We start from the raw sequence: 17733 nt of genomic DNA, 5'->3' as shown, positions 1-17733 counted from the left end.
TATAGCTCTATAGCTATGAACAAATACATTCAAATGGCAAGGAGCCAAAGAATGGAATCCTCATCCCTAAACTTAATATATTCAGATTATGTCTGGTATAAAGTGGTCACCATTGTTAGATGGAAATAAGGGGAAAACACGCACAAAATAAGAGACAGTGCTTTATTTTAAGGGACATTTTAGGGAAACAGCATTTCCCGTAGCATACCATGTATTTTTCTCTCAAGGATACATTTCTACTGCCCTCAAGTATGCAATGCAATTATCAGAAGCTTCAATTTAATGTTTAAAATGATACTTATAAGTTTTAATGCAACAGAACAGGGCAATTATCAAATGATCCATCTCCAGACATGCCAAACCTGTGGGAAAAAATGCAGAAATTGGACTTGTTTTTGGCTTGTCTTGTGAGTTGCATGTTGGCTAGTTTTTAGCTTGTTGCTTGTTTGGCTTGTAGCTTGTTGCTTCATTTTTTTGATGGGCTCCAGGTAAGCAGGGGCAAGAGAGGGCAAGTGGGGCAAGGGGCAAGCAGGGACAAAGGGCGAGGAGAGAGTCAGGGGTGTACAGGGGGCCCACCACAGTCCCAGACTGCCGGGAGATCTAGTCACATAGAGTGTTGAGGTTCTTAGGGATTGGCTTGTTTTGGCCTTGTTTTGAAATGGGATTAGCTTGATTTTTGGCTTATTATGAAAGTCGGGGTGCTTATTTGCTGCATGAAAGTTGGCAACTGCGTCCATCTCCTGTTGTCCAGTCCCAGCTCCTGGCAATCAGAGGCTTAGGTTATGTCTACACAGCAAAGAAAAACTTGGGTTTGGCTGGACCCCCTCAGGGTCCTAGAGCCCAGGCTCCAGTGTGAGCCTGGAAGTCTACAGAGCAATGTAGGACTGCTGTGGGTTTTTCTTTGCTGTGTTGACATACCATGAGGGACATCCAGACCATCTTGGTTAATAATCATTTATGGACCTATACTCCATGAACATATCTAATTCTTTTTTTAACCCAGTTATACTTTTGGCCTTAACATCCCCTGGCAATGAGTTCCACAGGTTGACTGTACTTTGTGTGAAGTACTTCCTTATGTTTATTTTAAACTTGCTGCCTTAACTTCTTTGGATGACCTTTGGTTCTTGTGTTATATGAAGGGGTAAATCACACTTCCCTATCCACTTTCTCCACACTATTCGTGACTTTATAGACCTCTATCATATCCCCCTTAGTCATCTGCTTTCTAAATTGAATGGTCCTAGTCTTTTTAATCTATTATGTGGAAGCTGTTCCCTACCCTTAATCATTTTTGTTGCCCCTTTTTTGTACTTTTTCCATTTCCAATATATCTTTTTGCAAGAGCTTTTCCCACTCATTTTCCACAGCTGCAGACACTACTAGGATGACCAGATGTCCTGATTTTATAGGGACAGTCCTGATATTTGGGGCTTTTTTTTAATATGGGCTCCTATTACCCCCCACCCCGTCCTGATTTTTCACACTTGCTAGCTGGTCACCCTAGACACTACGTGGCATTTCTGCTGCAGTTGGTCCCTTACAGTTACCCACTTGGGGTGGGAGGGTAGCAGGATTTGACTTCACAAAGCAGGCCAGGGTCCTGCAGACAAGTCTCCTTCACTCCAGGACCCATGGTAAAGCACTCCCTGCCTGAGCACTAACTGAGGCAGGAGGCCCAGTGGAAATAGCTTCTGATCACCCAGTTGAAGGCTGAAACCTAAGGCAGCTGCACTGCGGGGCAGGTAATTGAGGCTCATGGTTGGGTAACCTTAATCCTGGACCGTCCCTCACTGTGCAGGGATCGAGCTTGCAACCCTGTTACGGCGCCTTCGTGCAGCGCGTGCGTAACACCCCAGAAGCGCTGCCACAAGCCCGCGGGTTTTACACCCCCTCTCGAGTGGGGGGAGGGGCTGGCCCCAGGCTGAACCCTTGGGCTTGGCAGCCCCCCGGTCTCTCTTTCCCCTTCCTCTGCCGCCCAACGCCCCTCCCCGCCAAGGGGGGACTGTGGCTCCACGGGGCGGCAGGGAACTGTCCGACCCCAACATGGCCGCCAGCGCGCGCTGCCACCTAACCGCTGCGTGCCGACAGCGTCCGCCGCGAGACCCTCGGCCGCCTCCGCGCCCCGCCCAATGGGAAAGGTGGAAACTCTATGGTTCCGGGCGGAAAGTAGCGCGCCCTGCTCTCGAGCGCGGTGCATGCCGGGATACCCTGCTATGCCCGCGAGTCCTCCGAGGCTGCGCCGCGGCGATATTCGTGTTTCTCCCAAGATGGTGGCGCTGGGTTCGGGGTGAGAGAGGCGCAACGCGGCCCCTGCCCACCTCCCCGACCGAGCGCCCCCAGCCCGGACCGGACCGCCGGCCTCGCCCTCATCCACCGCCCTCCGGAGCCCGCCGAGGCCGCAGCCCCGGCCCCTCGCCGCAGACCGGCCCGGCACAAGCAGCAGCGCCGCCTCCCTCGCCCCGAGAGCAGCGCGGGCCCCGCATGAGCCCGGGCGGCAGCAGCAGCGATCGCGTCAGGGCCGCGCCGGGGAGCAGGCCGCAGCGCACAGGTCCGTCCGCGGGGGTTGCGGGGAGGCTCGGCCCGGCCCGGCCCGGAGACAGGCGCCGCCGGGCCCAGGCGCGGCCCGCCCGCGTGTCCCTGCTGGGACAGTTTCGGTTTCGCCGCTGGGGTTTGCGGGGATGGAGCGCGGGGCGGCTGCCCGGGTGCCAGGAGATGGGGGCCAGTGGTGACCCCCGAGACGGGGTAGGTGCTGGTGGGGCCTCCGTTCTTTGGGGGGAGGTGCCCCCGGGGCAGGGTACGTGGGTACTCTGGGGCACACGGTGTAGGAGGTCCCCTTAACATGGGCCCACCGCTTTGAGAGCAGGGGGTGGAGAGGAAGCATGACCAGTGCTTTGGGCATTAGCTGGGGAGACGTCAAGTCCCTGCTCTGTCACCAACTTCCTGTGTGACCTTGGACACGTCACTTAGCCTCTCTAGGTAGGTCTACATGGCATTTTGGAACCCACGGGAGCAAGCTTCCGGGCCCAGGGCAATGGACTTGGGCTAGCAGGGTGGCTCTGGTGCTTTAAAAATGGTTGTGTAGACAGCGCTTTGAAGTTGTGGTATGGGCAGGAGCTGGGGTTCTGAAACCCTGGCCTCTACCCTGAGCCGCAACTTCAAAGGGCTGTCTACACAGTTACTTTCAGAGCACTAGCAGGAGCCGTGCTAACCTGAGTCTGTGCCGAGGCCGGAAGGTTTGCTGCCCTGGGTTCCAAAACACTGTATACACTGTGCCTCAGTTCTTTAAAGTGTGGATAATAGTACTTCCCTATCTCACACAGTGTTGAGACTTACAAATATTTAAAGATTAGGAGGTGCTCCCATGGTACTGTGATGGGGGCCATATAAATGTGGTAGGCCATTCAAGGGGGTAAGCTGACTTGCATATGTAATATGTCATTCTGGTTGAAGAGTTTGACTTCTCGAGCTGTAAACAAGCTGCTCTTCAGTTCACTTTATTTAGTTAATGTTGATTGCAGGATTTTTTTGCTTTTTGTGCCAGTATTTAGCATAAAAAAACAAAACAAATAGATTGGCTGGATTCTGCTCCTTGGACTCTTTTTGATCACGTTTCAAGTTATAACATAACTTAGTTAACTATAAGTTATAACTGTGGTGAAATGTTCTGAAGTTGTACCAGTGGCTGAGGTAAATGAATGGAGCTGTGGAAATGTTTTTATTAAATTGATTAGTTGTAAGGTTTGTAAGTGTTTATAGTGTACATATGCTATCTTGTTAGGGTTGTTACAGTCAAGGAAAGCTTTTCTTCACTTTCTGTGTAATACCCACACTGCCCCTGGGTTCTAAGCATCTTTGGGCTGGAAATGTGTTCTAGGCACCATTCTTGTGATTTGATGCTTGCAAGAAGGCCCGGTGTGTATGGACTTCTGTGGGACTCTTTACAGATGCAAGGATCTTCAAGGATCAGTTTGCTGGATCTGAGTCTTATTTGGTGCAGGACATCAACCCTACTGTATCTATGGCAAAAAGTCAGTTTTAGGGAAGAGACCTTGGGTTTTTATTTTATTTTAATGAGAAATGGCTAGCACATTTTGTGTGCTACCAAAACAAATAATTTAATACATCATGTGCATTCCAAAAGCAAAAAAGCTGGGAAACAGATTTAAAGATACAGATTCTATCACTTCGTAATACTATGAACGTTAGTGTTTATTAGTGTGTGTGAACTGTAACCATATTCATCTTCTAAATTAAACCTCTAAAGTGTGTATTATAAAATTAAAAACTTTCTCGCATAACATCCATCATATTGACTTATATACCTATTCAGATTTTGATTATTCCTAGTTCTGGTCACTTTTAGCTGCACTTCTCCGTCAGAACAACTGTAATTTTGTGTCAACTGTTACAACATTAACCAGTCTTAGAAAAACTGATTATCACAGTATTAGGTAATATATGGCACTATTTATAACACTGGAATTTAAAAGAAAATACTTGTTCTGTCTACTCCAGTGTTTTCCATCATTACAATATGAGTACCTCCCAATAATTTAAAAATAAATAAGAACAGCCATACTGGGTCACACCAATAGTCCATCTAGCTCAGTAGCCTGTCTTCTGTCAGTGGTCAATGCCAGGTGCTTCAGAGGGAATGAACATAATAGATAATCAAGTGGTCCATTCTGTGTCGCCTGTTCTCAGCTTCTGGCAAACAGAGGCTATGGACACTTCAGAGCAGGGTTTCTCAAACGGGTCGCCGCTTGTGTAGGGAAAGCCCCTGGTGGGCCGGGCCGGTGTGTTTACCTGCCCTGTCAGCAGGTCCGGCCGAAGGACTTACTGACCACCACTTTCAGCAGCCCCCATTGGCCCAGAGCAGCGACCCGCAGCCAGTGGGAGCCGCGATTGGCCGGACCTGCGGACGGGGCAGGTAAACACACCAGCCTGGCCTGCCGGGGCCTTCCCTACACAAGCAGCGTCCCAAGTTTGAGAAACCCTGCTTTAGAGCATGGTTTTGCATCTCTGCCCATCCTGGGCAATAGCCATTGATGGACCTATCCTCCATGGACTTACCTAGTTCTTTTTTGAACCCTCTTTTAGTCTTAGCGTTCACAACATCCTCTGGCAAAGAGTTCTACAGGTTGACTGTGTGTTGTGTGAAGAAATACTTCCTTTTGTTTTTTAAACCTGTGTCTATTAATTTCATTTGGTGACCTCTAGTTCTTGTGTTACGAGAAGGAGTAAATAACACTTCCTTATTTACTTTCTCCAAACCAGTCATGTTTTTATAGACCTCTGTCATATCCCTCCTTAGTCATCCCTTTTCCGAGCTGAAAAGTCATAGTCTTATTAATCTCTCCTCATATGGAAGCTGTTCCATATCCCTAATAATTTTTGTTGCTCTTTTCTGTACCGTTTCCAATTCCAATATATCTTTTCTGACATAGGGTGACCAGATCTGCACGCAGTATTCAAGATGTGGGCATACTATGAATATATATAGAAGCAATATAATATTTTCTGTCTTATCTATCTATCCCTTTCCCAATAATTCCCAACATTGTTTGCTTTTTTGACTTTTACTGATATTTAAGTAAAAACATGAATCTTCATTCCTAGGTTTTAAGAGAAATAGTCTGATTTGTTTATAATTTATTTTGGGTTTTGATTTGAATGTGAGTGGGGGTGTGCACCTCTGTGTTTGAGAAAAATAGTTATAGAAGGAAAGTTAGGTTGAAGACATTAGCTTTATATTTAGCTCTGAAACTGGTAAGTTCATGGTCATTATTACCTTTTGTGGGAGTGAGTTCCATAGGATAAACCCAGTCCTGTGGAAATTCCAGCTTCGTACTGTACCTCTCTTCCCTTTAAAAAATCACACAAGTTTGTTTAGAACTCGTTCTGCTTATTGCTGCAGTTGCTAAGAGGCAAATGTCAATGATATTCCTTGTGATTGGCAATTTTTGTGGATTTTAGTTAACTAATGAAAGAAAAGAATCGGTAAGTAGTATTAAATTGGCCTTTTAAAAATAATATTTAAGGTTTGTCAAATACAAATTGACACACATTGTCACATTACCTAACTTGTCCCATTATAATGTCTATTTTCAGAAGGCTTAGGAGCTGTCTGTTTTATTTTATGTTGGGCTGAAACTTATTACAGAACTTGTTGGCCAAGATAGATATTTCTTAAGTTAATTAAAACTACACTTTTAACATGCAAAGTTTAAAAAAAAAAAGCAGTAGTAGCATTTTGGTTGATTTCAGAAGCTATTCAGTAGAACCCTTACTTAAAAAAAACCAACAGTGCTCACTTTTAAAAAGTTAGAAAGCATGATCATAATGCTATTGCAAGACATTAATAGATTTATCTACACTAGGTTATCTTCTCAATTTCCCCACTATAACTACTCCCTGGTAGTGGTACTAGCATAGACAAGCTGTTGGAGTTTTAACCACTTAGTCAACTAAACCAATACACCCCGGTTGCATTTTCAGTTCATAGAGCCCTGAAAAGCTGTGCATCTTGCATATGGCTCAATTTTTCCAGCTTCATTTTTTGTTATAATAAAGCAGAGGTATTGATCGCTTCTCTGCATCAGCAAAGTTTTCTTACCTATTCTGTCCCACAGTGATACGTTTCATGATGTATCATAACAGGCTTTGTGGGATGTGTACAGAATTTAATAGCTTAATTTAGACTTATTAATAACCTGAATCCCCAATTTATCCAATATTCTGGATAGTTGAGACACTTGATATGCAGTTCTGTACAGTTTAATGTCATTGCTTTTATTTTAACAAAGTGTTGATGTACAATGCATCATGACACTGTAGGTGGGATATTTTAATCCTGTATGCTTGTTTAGCAGCTTAAATAATCCTTGGACATGACACCTTCAATGCTTTTTTATCAACCTCAGTTCTGTATTAAACTTCTACACCGTTGAAATGTGATGTTTTGAATGCATAAAAATCAAGAAGTCTAGTTGTTGAGCAACTGCATCTCTTCTGCGTTGCAAATATATTTTCTCCTCCGTTTACCTATTTGTAAAATAGGTGTAATATTTAATTTACTAGGGTATTCTGAGATGATTAATTTATGTACATTATTCTTACATTCTGCTATTAAAGACTGTGTAAAGTATATAAATGTAAACTATTTATGTAAAAGCATACACAAACTATAGATGCACTTTTCTTCTCTCCCTTCCATCCCTCAAAAACATTCAGTGAAAACTGAAAACACTCAGTACTCATGGGATTGGGTCTGTAATAAATGAGGCTCATAATGAGTTAACATGTAAATTCTCATGATGGAGTAAGTCTTTCCTACCAGCTGGTGATGATAGGAGTAGATCCATTTGTAGTTCCCTCCTAGTAGATATTCATGTAAGTAGACAGGCAGCATATTTCTGCATAGAGCCCATACCGCATGTACTCGTTCATTAGCCCGTTCGTTTATAAGCCTACCCCCCCCCCCCCCAAGATGGATAGGTAAAAATAGCAAAAACTGTATGACCCTTTCATAAGCTGACCCTGTATTTCAGGGGTTGGCAAACTTTGGCTCCTGGCCTCTTAGGGTAAGCCGCTAGCAGGCCTGGATGTTTTGTTTACCTGGAGCGTCACAGGCACGAAGCCTCTCAGCTTCCTGCAGTTCCCAGTGGCTGGGAACGGTGAACCGTGGCCACAGAGAGCTGAGGGGCTCCATGCCTGCAGACTCTCCAGGTAAACAGAATGACAGTGTATTAGGTATTCAATTCAATGATTCCATAGAGTTTAAAATCATCAAATTTTGGTGTAGATCCGTTTATAAGCCGACCCCTGCTCTTTGACACATCACTTTTTTACCAAAAATATTTGGCTTATGAAAGAGTATATACAGTACTTGTGCTTCTTTGGTTTGTGGTAGTCTTTGGGCCATGCTTTCTGCTTTTGGCCTACATGTAATGAAACTGACTACCTATGCACTAAAGGCCTGATTTTCAGAGGTGCTGGGCACCTGCATTTCCCATTGATGTTAATTGGACTTGCTGATGCTCAACAATTTTGAAAGTCTCATCCTGAATCTCTTGATTTCCTTTCCACCACCTCCCTACAGGCCCTCTGTGCTGAAAGATGAATGGAAAGGGGTTCCATTGATCCTCTTTTTCTCTCCCAGCCTTTCATGGAGCAGGGATTTGGGATCTTCCACACACATACTTGTAACAGGAGAGCAAAGGAGAAAATAGGGTGATATTCAAACTGGTTACTTTCATATGAATGGATTCTTTATAACAAAGGAGGCAGTGAAACATTTCTGTAGGGGGCTGAGTATGGGAAAGTTTAGGTGTTTGATTTTCCTCATAGCTATGAAACTGGCCCACACTTCTCTCCAGGAATGCTTATACATGTAGTAGCTAGATCTCCTGAGGTGAGTTTGGAGAGAACTACCAATGCTTTACTGTATGTCTACACTGCAGTAAAACACCCATGGCTGGCCTCTGTCAGCTAATTCGCACTCACAGGTCTCAGACTGCAAGGCTATAAAATTGCATTGTAGCCATTCAAGATTGGGTTGGAAGCTAGATTCTGAGATTCCAGCCCAATCCTGAACATTTACAGTGCAATTTAATAGCCCCGAAGTCTGAGCCCTGCAAGCCCCAGCAGCTACCATGGGCCATCTGTGGATGGTTCATTGTAGCGTAGAAATACCCTTAATGTTTTATGTCTCTTCTTGTGCAGCAAGGGTTATCTCCCTGTGCTGTCATGGATGAGATGTTTCCCAGATCTACCTCCTGACTCTGCAACAAGAAAGGAGAGGGAAGCATTAAACAAGGGTCATGCACTCTAACCTTAACAAGAATTCTCTTAAAATAAATCAGTGAAATCCTGGAGAAACAGGAATTTTGCATTCACAAAAGTTTGAGGAGGAAGTCAAAGGTAGTAAACAGGTGTCTGGTATTGTGAAGGTAAGGGACTAAATGAAGTAGAAAAAACTTCACTTTTTTGGAAGATGACAATACTGAACATGGGAAGGCTAGATTTGAAATAGAGGAAGCTTTCAGATTCCTGAGACACTCAGTGGCATGGAAGCAGGATTGAAGGAAGCAAATGTGAGCAATAAACCCAGGTTGAGAGTTAGTACACAAGACCATAAGAATGGCCATACTTGGTCAGACCAAAGGTCCATCTAGCCCAGTATTCTGTCTTCCAACAGTGGCCAATGCCAGGTGCCCCAAAGGGAATGAACAAAACAGGTGATCATCAAGTGATCCATCCCCTGTCTCCTACTCCCAGCTTCTGGCAAAGAGGCTAGGGACACCATCCCTTTCCATCGTGGCTGACAGCCATTGATGGACCTATCCTCCATGAATTTATCTAGTTTTTTTTTTTTTTAATTATAGTCTTGACCTTCACAACATCCTCTGGCAAAGAGTTCCACGGGTTGACTGTGCATTGTGTGAAGAAATACTTCCTTTTGTTTGTCTTTAAACCTGCTGCATGTTCATTTCATTTGGTGACCCCTAGTTCTTGTGTTAGGAGATGGAGTAAATGACACTTCCTTATTTACTTTCTCTACACCAGTCATGATTTTATAGACCTCTATCATATCCCCCCTTTGTTGTCTCTTTTCCAAGCTGAAAAGTCCCAGTCTTATTAATCTCTCATCATATGGCAGTCGTTCCATACCCCAATCATTTTTGTTGCCCTTTTCTGTACGTTTTCCAATTCCAATATATCTTTTTTGAGATGGGGTGGCCATGTATGCACGCAGTATTCAAATTGTGGGAGTACCATGGATTTATATAGAAGCAATATGATATTTTCTGTCTTCTTATCTATCCCTTTCTTAATGATTCCCAATATTCTATTCGCTTTTTTGACTGCCTCTGCACTGTGAGTGGATGTTTTCAGAGAACTATCTACAATGACTGCAAAATCTCTTTCTTGAGTGGTAACAGCTAATTTAGACCCCATTCTTTTATATGTATAGTTGGGATTGTTTTCCATATGCATTACTTTGCATTTATCAATACTGAATTTCATCTGCCATTTTGTTGCCCAGTCACTCAGTTTTGAGAGCCTTTTGTAGCTCTTCGCAGTCTGCCTGGGACTTAACTATCTTGAGTAGTTTTGGATCAACTTCAAATTTTGCCACCTCACTGTTTACTCCTTTTTCCAGATCATTTATGAATATGTTGAATAGGACTGGGCCCAGTACAGACTTCTGGGGGACACCACTATTTACCTCTCTCCATTCTGAAAACTGACCACTGATTCCTACCCTTTGTTTCCTATCTTTAAGTAGTGATCAAGATAGAAAGAACTTGGTCATTGAAAGGTCAGGGAGAGAGCAGTACTTAGACATGCTCATGTGTAGGGCCCTACGAAATTTACGATCCTTTTTGGTCAATTTCATGGTCGTCAGGATTTTAAAAATTGTAAATTTCATGATTTCAGCTATTTTTAAATCTGAAATTTCAAAGTGTTGTAATTGTAGAGTCCTGACAGAAGGAGGAGTTGGGGGAGAGGGGTACGCACAAGGTTATTGTAGGTGGGGTTGTGGTACTGCTACCCTTACTTCTGTGGTGCTGCTGGTAATGGTGCTGCTTTCAGAGCAGGACAGCTGGAGAGTGGTGGCTGCTGTCTGGGAGCCCAGTTCTGAAGGCAGCTGCAGCACAGAAGTAAGGATGTCAATACTGTACAATGCCACCCTGACTTCGGCCCTGCTGCCTGCAGAGCTGGGCCATTGGCCAGCAGCCGCCACTCTCCAGTCACTTAGCTCTGGAGGCAGCAGCGCAGAAGTAAGGGTGGCATGGTGTGATAGTGCCACCCTTACTTCTATGATGCTGCTGGTCAGGCACTGTCTTCTGAGCGGGCATCCGTCCAACAGCAGGGTGGTAATACTGTGACTCCCTTAAAATAACCTTGAGACCCCCATGCAACATCCTTTCAGGTCAGGACCCCCAGTTTGAGAAACGCTGGCCTCCTCCATGAAATCGGTATAGTATAGGGTAAAAGCACACAAAAAAACAGATTTCACAGGGGAGACCAGATTTCATGGTCCGTGACATGTTTTTCATGGTCGTGAATTTCGTAGGGCCCTGCTCGTGTGAATTAATCTGTAGATGTGAGTGTGTTAACTCATATTGGTGGGTGGGGACAGGGAGACTTTCACGTGAAGAGGAGGAAGAACTATGTGGCGGATGGATTGTGAAGCAGGGAATAAAGGATAAAAAGGCTTATTGATTAAACTGTAATATAAATGAAATAGTAGAGTAAAACAATAGATTCATTAGAATGAAGAAAAAAATTTCCAGGGATAGACTTAAAGGAAGTAGTGATCTGCTTCTCTTTGAATCTCCCATAAGACTTTCTCCCAAACTATCTATAAAAAGCATTTCATATCAACTGGAGGAAAGGGAGAGTTGATTCAATATAAATATCTTCTTTTTAACCATCAATTTTTTTAAATAAGTTGAGCCTGCTTTCCCTTATCAGTTTTACAGATCCCCTGGTTGGAGGGAAGTAGTGATGGTGTCGTCCGCTTCAGTTTTTTCTACTACCTCCTTCCACCTTTCCCACCCTTTTTGCAGAATAGTGGAGAATTCAGAGGAAGAGCTGCAAATGCTCAGCTGTGTGGAACTAATTGGTGAGGTCTTTGAATTCTCACTTCAGTGGCTGAGGCAAGAGGATTGAGCCAACCACTTCTTTGAAGCATCCTGCTCTTTTTTTACTTGGAGGGGGGGGGCAGGGAATGTGTTTTAAGAGAGACTTCTGATACTCATCTGAACAGAAAACTTGGATTTTCTTTGGTGGTTGAAAGAGGCTTTATAGTCTTGATGTGTGCCAACCTAACCCCCAGTGTAGATGCAGCTAGGTTGATAGCTTCTGTCAGCTTACCTACTGTCACTCAAGGAGATGGTGTTCCTATCATAATGGAACCATTGTGATAGGAACACCATCTACACCAGGGTTTCTCAAACAGTGGTTGCCACTTGTGTAGGGAAAGCCCCTGGCGGGCCGGGTCGGTGTGTTTACCTGCCCCGTCCGCAGGTCCGGCCAATCAGGGCTCCCACTGGCCGTGGATCACTGCTCCGGGCCAATGGGAGCTGCTGGATCCTGGGGAACCCAGCCTTCCCCTGCATCATGAAGTCAAACACCTGCCACCTCGACAGCACCAAGGAACCATTCAACTACTATCTCAGCAGATTTGAATGTGCATTTGGTCGTCTGAAGGGTCACTGACATTGTTTACTCACAAGATTGGACCTCCAGTGAGAAAAATATCCCAATGATTAGAGCTGCCTTCTGTGTCCTGCACAATATATGTGGAGGTGGAATGGCTGTCTGCTGAATTTTAACACCCAGGTACAAGGGCTACTAGAAGAGCTCAACATGCTGCTGTGTAGCTCATGGAGGCTTTGAAATTTAGTGAGCAAGAGTAGTGTGTGGTATGCTCGACCTGGCCCTGCTCTTTTTGTGGCCTGGTAAGGATCGTCTGGTTACTGTACATGTAGAAATATAATATTCAGTGCACCTATTTTGCTTTGCGTGATCCTATGAGTTGTGTGTCACCGTTATTATGAACTGCCTTTCCGCCAGAGCAGTTCAGTCAATTCAAGAGAGACCAGGTGGATTTTAACCATTTCTTGAAAACTACAATAGAAGTAAGTAAACAATCTCACTCCCTGCTGGGTGGTCCAGCAAGGCATACCGCTGCAGGCAAATTAACCTTTTTTTTCTTATTTAGAGTCTGTCACTACTCCACCACACAGAGAAGCTCTTAACACCCTCCTATATATCCTAAGTTACACAGGTGCCTTGTAATGGTTACATGCAGGTTGGATTTGATTTAAATCAATTTGATTTAAATCATGATTTAAACCACTGGTCAGGAAGACTTGATTTAATCATGGATTTCTACATAAAAGTGCATTCTTGTTGGTTGTTATAACCTTAATACATATTCTTCACCACTCAGAGATAGATGTAGGTTTCATTTTTAAAGGTACACACTATATATTTGTAAAGTGATTTATTTTGAAAACTTTTCAGATTAGTTGTACAACTATATCAGAAAATGAATGATTGGTTATTTCATTTACCAAAGGTAATTGAAGCAGATATTTATGAAGTCATTTGGAGGTGAACTATCTCCAATTCAACAGGTTAATCGTTAATATTTGGAGGATTTTCTTGCCATGCTGTATTAGGAGAACATCACCAGACATTTAAATTGTTTTATTTAACTAAAACAACATCATTATGTATTCTGGATTTTTTTTTCTTCAACAGCAAACTAATAATGTTTTAACAAAACAAACATACGAATTTTTAAATTTAGTTAAACATTCAAGTTTTTTTAATTCAGTTTTGTTTTTGTTAAAATTGTTTAACTAAAATGGTTAAATGAATTTAAAAAAAAAAACAAACAAAAATTAAATCGACCGTCAGCCAGGTCAACATGAGAAACTTAAAATATTGGCTTCTGCAGCTAACTCAGTTGTCTTCACCTTAATTTTCCTGTTTGTTCATAATCTGGAAAAGAAAAACAAGCTTTCCTGCTTTTTCAGGTCCTAGGAAGAATATATTCTTTCTACACCGGCAGAAGAAGCTACTGCTCTTAGGTGAGATTATCAGTTCAACAGTCTCTGAATCCAAGTGCTTAAGTGACTTCCACCAGTTCACTGGTGTGACTTCCTTTAAAACGTCATCGGCAAACACATATTTCTTGAATGGTTCACCCTTAGCTCTGAAGTTTATTATGGTTGGCATTATGGAAGGATGATTGCTGGATGTCCATGTCCATGTCATAGCCATCTCCTCTTCTTCAGCAGTTTGACCCTAGTACTGGGTATTGAGAATATTTGCAAGAAAATGAGATGGAGATAGTGCTTGTCCCATTCATTTTTTCAATGCTTTAATTAAAATTTAATTTAACTCTATCATTGAATATTTCTCTTTTTAAGATCTCACTCTGTTCCTTCCAAATTTCAACAATATCAGCAATAAAACAGCTTTTTCCCTGCATTTTGTTCAAGGCTACAGAAATAGGCTTCAGGGCACTCAGTGTGTGTTCAATATTTCTCACGAGTCCAATGTTGAGAACTTTGGCTGTGACAGTGCCATGTCTTTTTTTCACAATTTTGTTCACAACTGTCATCAGATTAGGCCAATTCTTGATATAGTGCTCAAAACAGTCCACTACTGAGTTCCATCTCACGTTTTGTGGGAGAGTTAGCTTGGTTCCTCCAACTTTTTTCAGAGCAGCTGCTGCAAAGTGGTTGTTATGAAAGTATTTTGCAATTTCAACAACATTAGCCTTTATTTCTGGATCACTGAAGTCTTTGACTAGGAGGTGTATCAAATGAGCACTGCAACCGTTATTACCTTGGAACTTTTCTAAATAATTTCTTCTCATCTTGGCTACATTTGCAGCATTGTCTATGACCAAGCTGCATACTAGACATTTGATTTTTTTTTCAGTTTGTTATAGCTTTTACTGCTACTTCTTGTAAGTATTCTGCTGTGTGTGCATTTCCAGATGTATCAATTGTTTCTGTACGGAAGACATTCCCTTCTTCTGTTGTCTCACAAGCACATACAACAGGATCATTGTGGACATTGCTCTACCTATCAAGGCTCAGGTTAACAATTTTACCCTCATGACCAGTAGTTCTCAAAGCCAGTCTGCCACTTGTTCAGGGAAAGTCCCTGGCAGCCCGGGCCGGTTTGTTTACCTGCCGTGTCCGCAGGTTCAGCCAATCGCGGCTCCCACTGGCCTCCCACTGGCTGCGGTTCACTGCTCCAGGCCAATGGGGGCTGCAGGAAGCAGTGCGGGCCGAGGGATGTGCTGGCTGCCGTTTCCCGCAGCCCCCATTGACCTGGAGCATCGAAGCGCGGCCAGTGGGAGCCACGATTGGACGAACCTGCGGACACGGCAGGTAAACAAACTGGCCCGGCCCGCCAGGGGCTTTCCTGGAACAAGCGACGGACCGGCTTTGAGAACCGCTGCTCTAGACTTTCTGCACACTGCTCAGCTTCTCTTTCATACATTTTATCCAGCAATTTGCCTGTGACATCTGCTCTGTTGGGGGGACTGTATCCTGGTCTTAATGACTGAAACGTGTTAATGAAGTGTGGGTTCTCAGTCATACGGAATGGAGAGTTTGTTGCATAAACAAACCAGGCAATTTTTTCATCAATTACCTCTTTTTGTAATCTGCTGGTTCTTATCACAAAATTATCTAGGATTGTTTCTGGATGATGGAGACTTTTTGCTACAGGTGATATACTGTGGCTATGCGACATACCTGGTGTGACTGAAACACTGTCATTGGTAGATAACTCTGAAACAATAGAAAATGATGGTGATCTTGAAGGCGGATAGTCTTCAGAATCTTGTATGTTGAGGATGGTTTTTCCTAAATAAAATAAGTCAATGCAGTTATTTAATTATTATTTCCATACTGCTCATTTAGTATCACTCATTGCATTCACTGGCACTCAGTACTACTTTAAAGGTGAAATTATAGAAAAAAGATTTGCCTGTTTCGACTATTTTTTTATCACAACTGTATCTAAAATGATAGTACCATAGAGTAACAACTATATTTTTTGCTCACACATGAGAATGCAAGAATAGTCCAGAAGGAAGACAGGCAATCCTTAAGAAAGAAGTATGAAATAAAAAAGTTTAGCCACCTGAAGATCCTGCATGTTCCAACCTGTTCCTTTCATCTTCTTCAATGCAGCTTCCTCCTGAGAAGGAACACGTCTCATGATGTTGTGTTATTTGGGCAACCAGGCCTTGAATTTCTTTGTTGCACTATTTGCATTTTGCACACGTGCCTGTCTGACCCACAGGTAGAGGAACTAAATGAAAATATTCCCAAACTGGGTCTCTTTTATGGCCTGCTGCCATTATAGGTTTTCTCTTCTAGTGAGAGAATGGTATGGTTGATCTCAAATGAATGGAGGCTACTCTGAGAAAGACCTCAAGACTTCCATAATATGCTCTTAAACAGTTTAACTTTTGTTTCTTCTGCCTGTCCCTCCCTTCTCACATTTATCTCCAGACTACTTCTCCTTGTCCAGATCTATTCCGCCCTCAACAATCTTCTGTTCATTGAACTTTTTGAAACTTTGCACTTTCAGAGAGAGGTAAGGGATGGACTCTGTGTACACAAATTTGCAGAGGGACAATAGGGTTGAGGTCTGTTATTTCTCACCTCTGTCTATTAATAAACAAACATTTTTGCTGTTAACAAGCATGTTATCTCTGGAGACAACAAATCCACAGTTTGAGAACTGCAAAACTAAGCATCTCTGATGGTATCTTCTAGACTGAGCACTGAGTCCCATTCGGTAGATAGAAAGATTAACCAAAATTCATACATAAGCCCCTGGAACTCCATAAGATTGGGTCCCTAATCCATGAACTGTTGGAACAGGTTTACAAAACTTTTCTTAAACATTACATGAATATATTGTGTCATATTATAGAATTAGACTTTATAATTCCTATTCCATGATGAGATAGTTTTAATTAAGATACATTATGGCTCAAAGATATCTTTAGATTTTTTCCTCAAAGCATTTTATCCCCTGTGGTAACACTTTAACAGTCTTCCTTTTTGAGGTAAATATACTTGATAGAGGAAATTAGCTTATCAATAATGACACAGGGTCTCACCCAGCAGGAGAGAAGGCACGTTCCCTTTCCTTAGATGTTTTACCTTCATTTGACTCCCTACTTCAAGTTCTAGTCCTTTCTTAAAGAGAAATCCTCTGTAGTTTCCATCTTCTTTCTCCTAACTGCTGAGCTGCTCCATTGCTCGCTTTAGCAAGTCTAGTTTTCAATTGGTCCAGAAATCTATCAGCAGATACTAATGCTTGCCATTCTTCTAGAACAGGAGCATACTAGAGCTCTGGCAACTGCTTTTGTCTACCTGTTACTAATTCAAATGGGCTATATCCAGTAGAGGCATTAATTAGTAGCTGCTCAAGGAGCCATCAGAATTTGTGTAATATCCCATTCGTTTCCACTTGCAGTGACAATTTTGCTAAGGCTATGGCTACACTTAAACTTCAAAGCGCTGCCGCGGCAGCGCTAAGCAGCAGTGTGCAGCAGCAGCGCTGGGAGAAAAAACTCCAGCGCTGCCTCCTCCCACCCTCCTGTGGGAATGGAATGGGCGGCAGCGCGGGCAGCTGGGCGCTGGGCGCTGCTGTTGCTGCTGCTTTTGGCGCCGCCAGCATGCGCAGCGCTGCAGGAGGTGTGTTTTGCCCCTGTGCAGCGCTTGCTGCAGCGTGTGTAGCCAAGCCCTCAGTGTCTATTCAGTTGTGCAGTTTGACTGCTCCATGTTTCCACTAGCCTGAGTATGGGAGGGGATGTGGACACTCTGCTCGATTCCATATAGCTTGTATACTAATTGGGTTAGATCTCCCTTGAAATGGGATCCCTGGACAAATCCAAAGAATAATAGAAATTCCCCACCTAGGGCATTACATGTTCAGTGAGACACCTCGCCGCATTTAAAGCAGTGTTAGTTTTTACAGGGAAAGCATCAATCCATTTTGTAAAAGTATCCACTTATCAAGAGGTATTTATTTCCTCTACGTGTGGTAGGTATAATCGACTTGCACCTTAATCCAGGGACCATATATCCTCTGGGTTTGTTAAGGGAATCTTGCTTCTTCCCTGATCTGCGTTGACAGCAGCACATGGCAATTTCTGACATATTG

At 43.3% G+C, this 17733-nt stretch overlaps 1 protein-coding gene across 4 annotated transcripts in view; it reads left to right on the top strand.

The window, feature by feature from the left end:
* Window positions 1–2188: 2188 nt before the first annotated feature.
* UBE3A (ubiquitin protein ligase E3A) overlaps window positions 2189–17733 on the top strand; it is a 97943-nt gene continuing 82398 nt past the window's right edge. For all 4 annotated transcript variants that reach the window (XM_039539199.1, XM_039539211.1, XM_039539193.1 and 1 more), the window contains exon 1: window positions 2189–2551. The gene's annotated coding sequence lies outside the window, so the exon portion shown is untranslated. The remainder of the gene's footprint in view (window positions 2552–17733) is intronic.

Source organism: Mauremys reevesii, linkage group 1 (genome assembly GCF_016161935.1).
Source record: "Mauremys reevesii isolate NIE-2019 linkage group 1, ASM1616193v1, whole genome shotgun sequence".
In the NCBI taxonomy this organism is placed as follows: domain Eukaryota; kingdom Metazoa; phylum Chordata; order Testudines; family Geoemydidae; genus Mauremys; species Mauremys reevesii.
The sequence above is the reverse complement of the archived record's forward strand: the minus strand, read 5'-3'. Positions and strand labels throughout refer to the sequence as shown.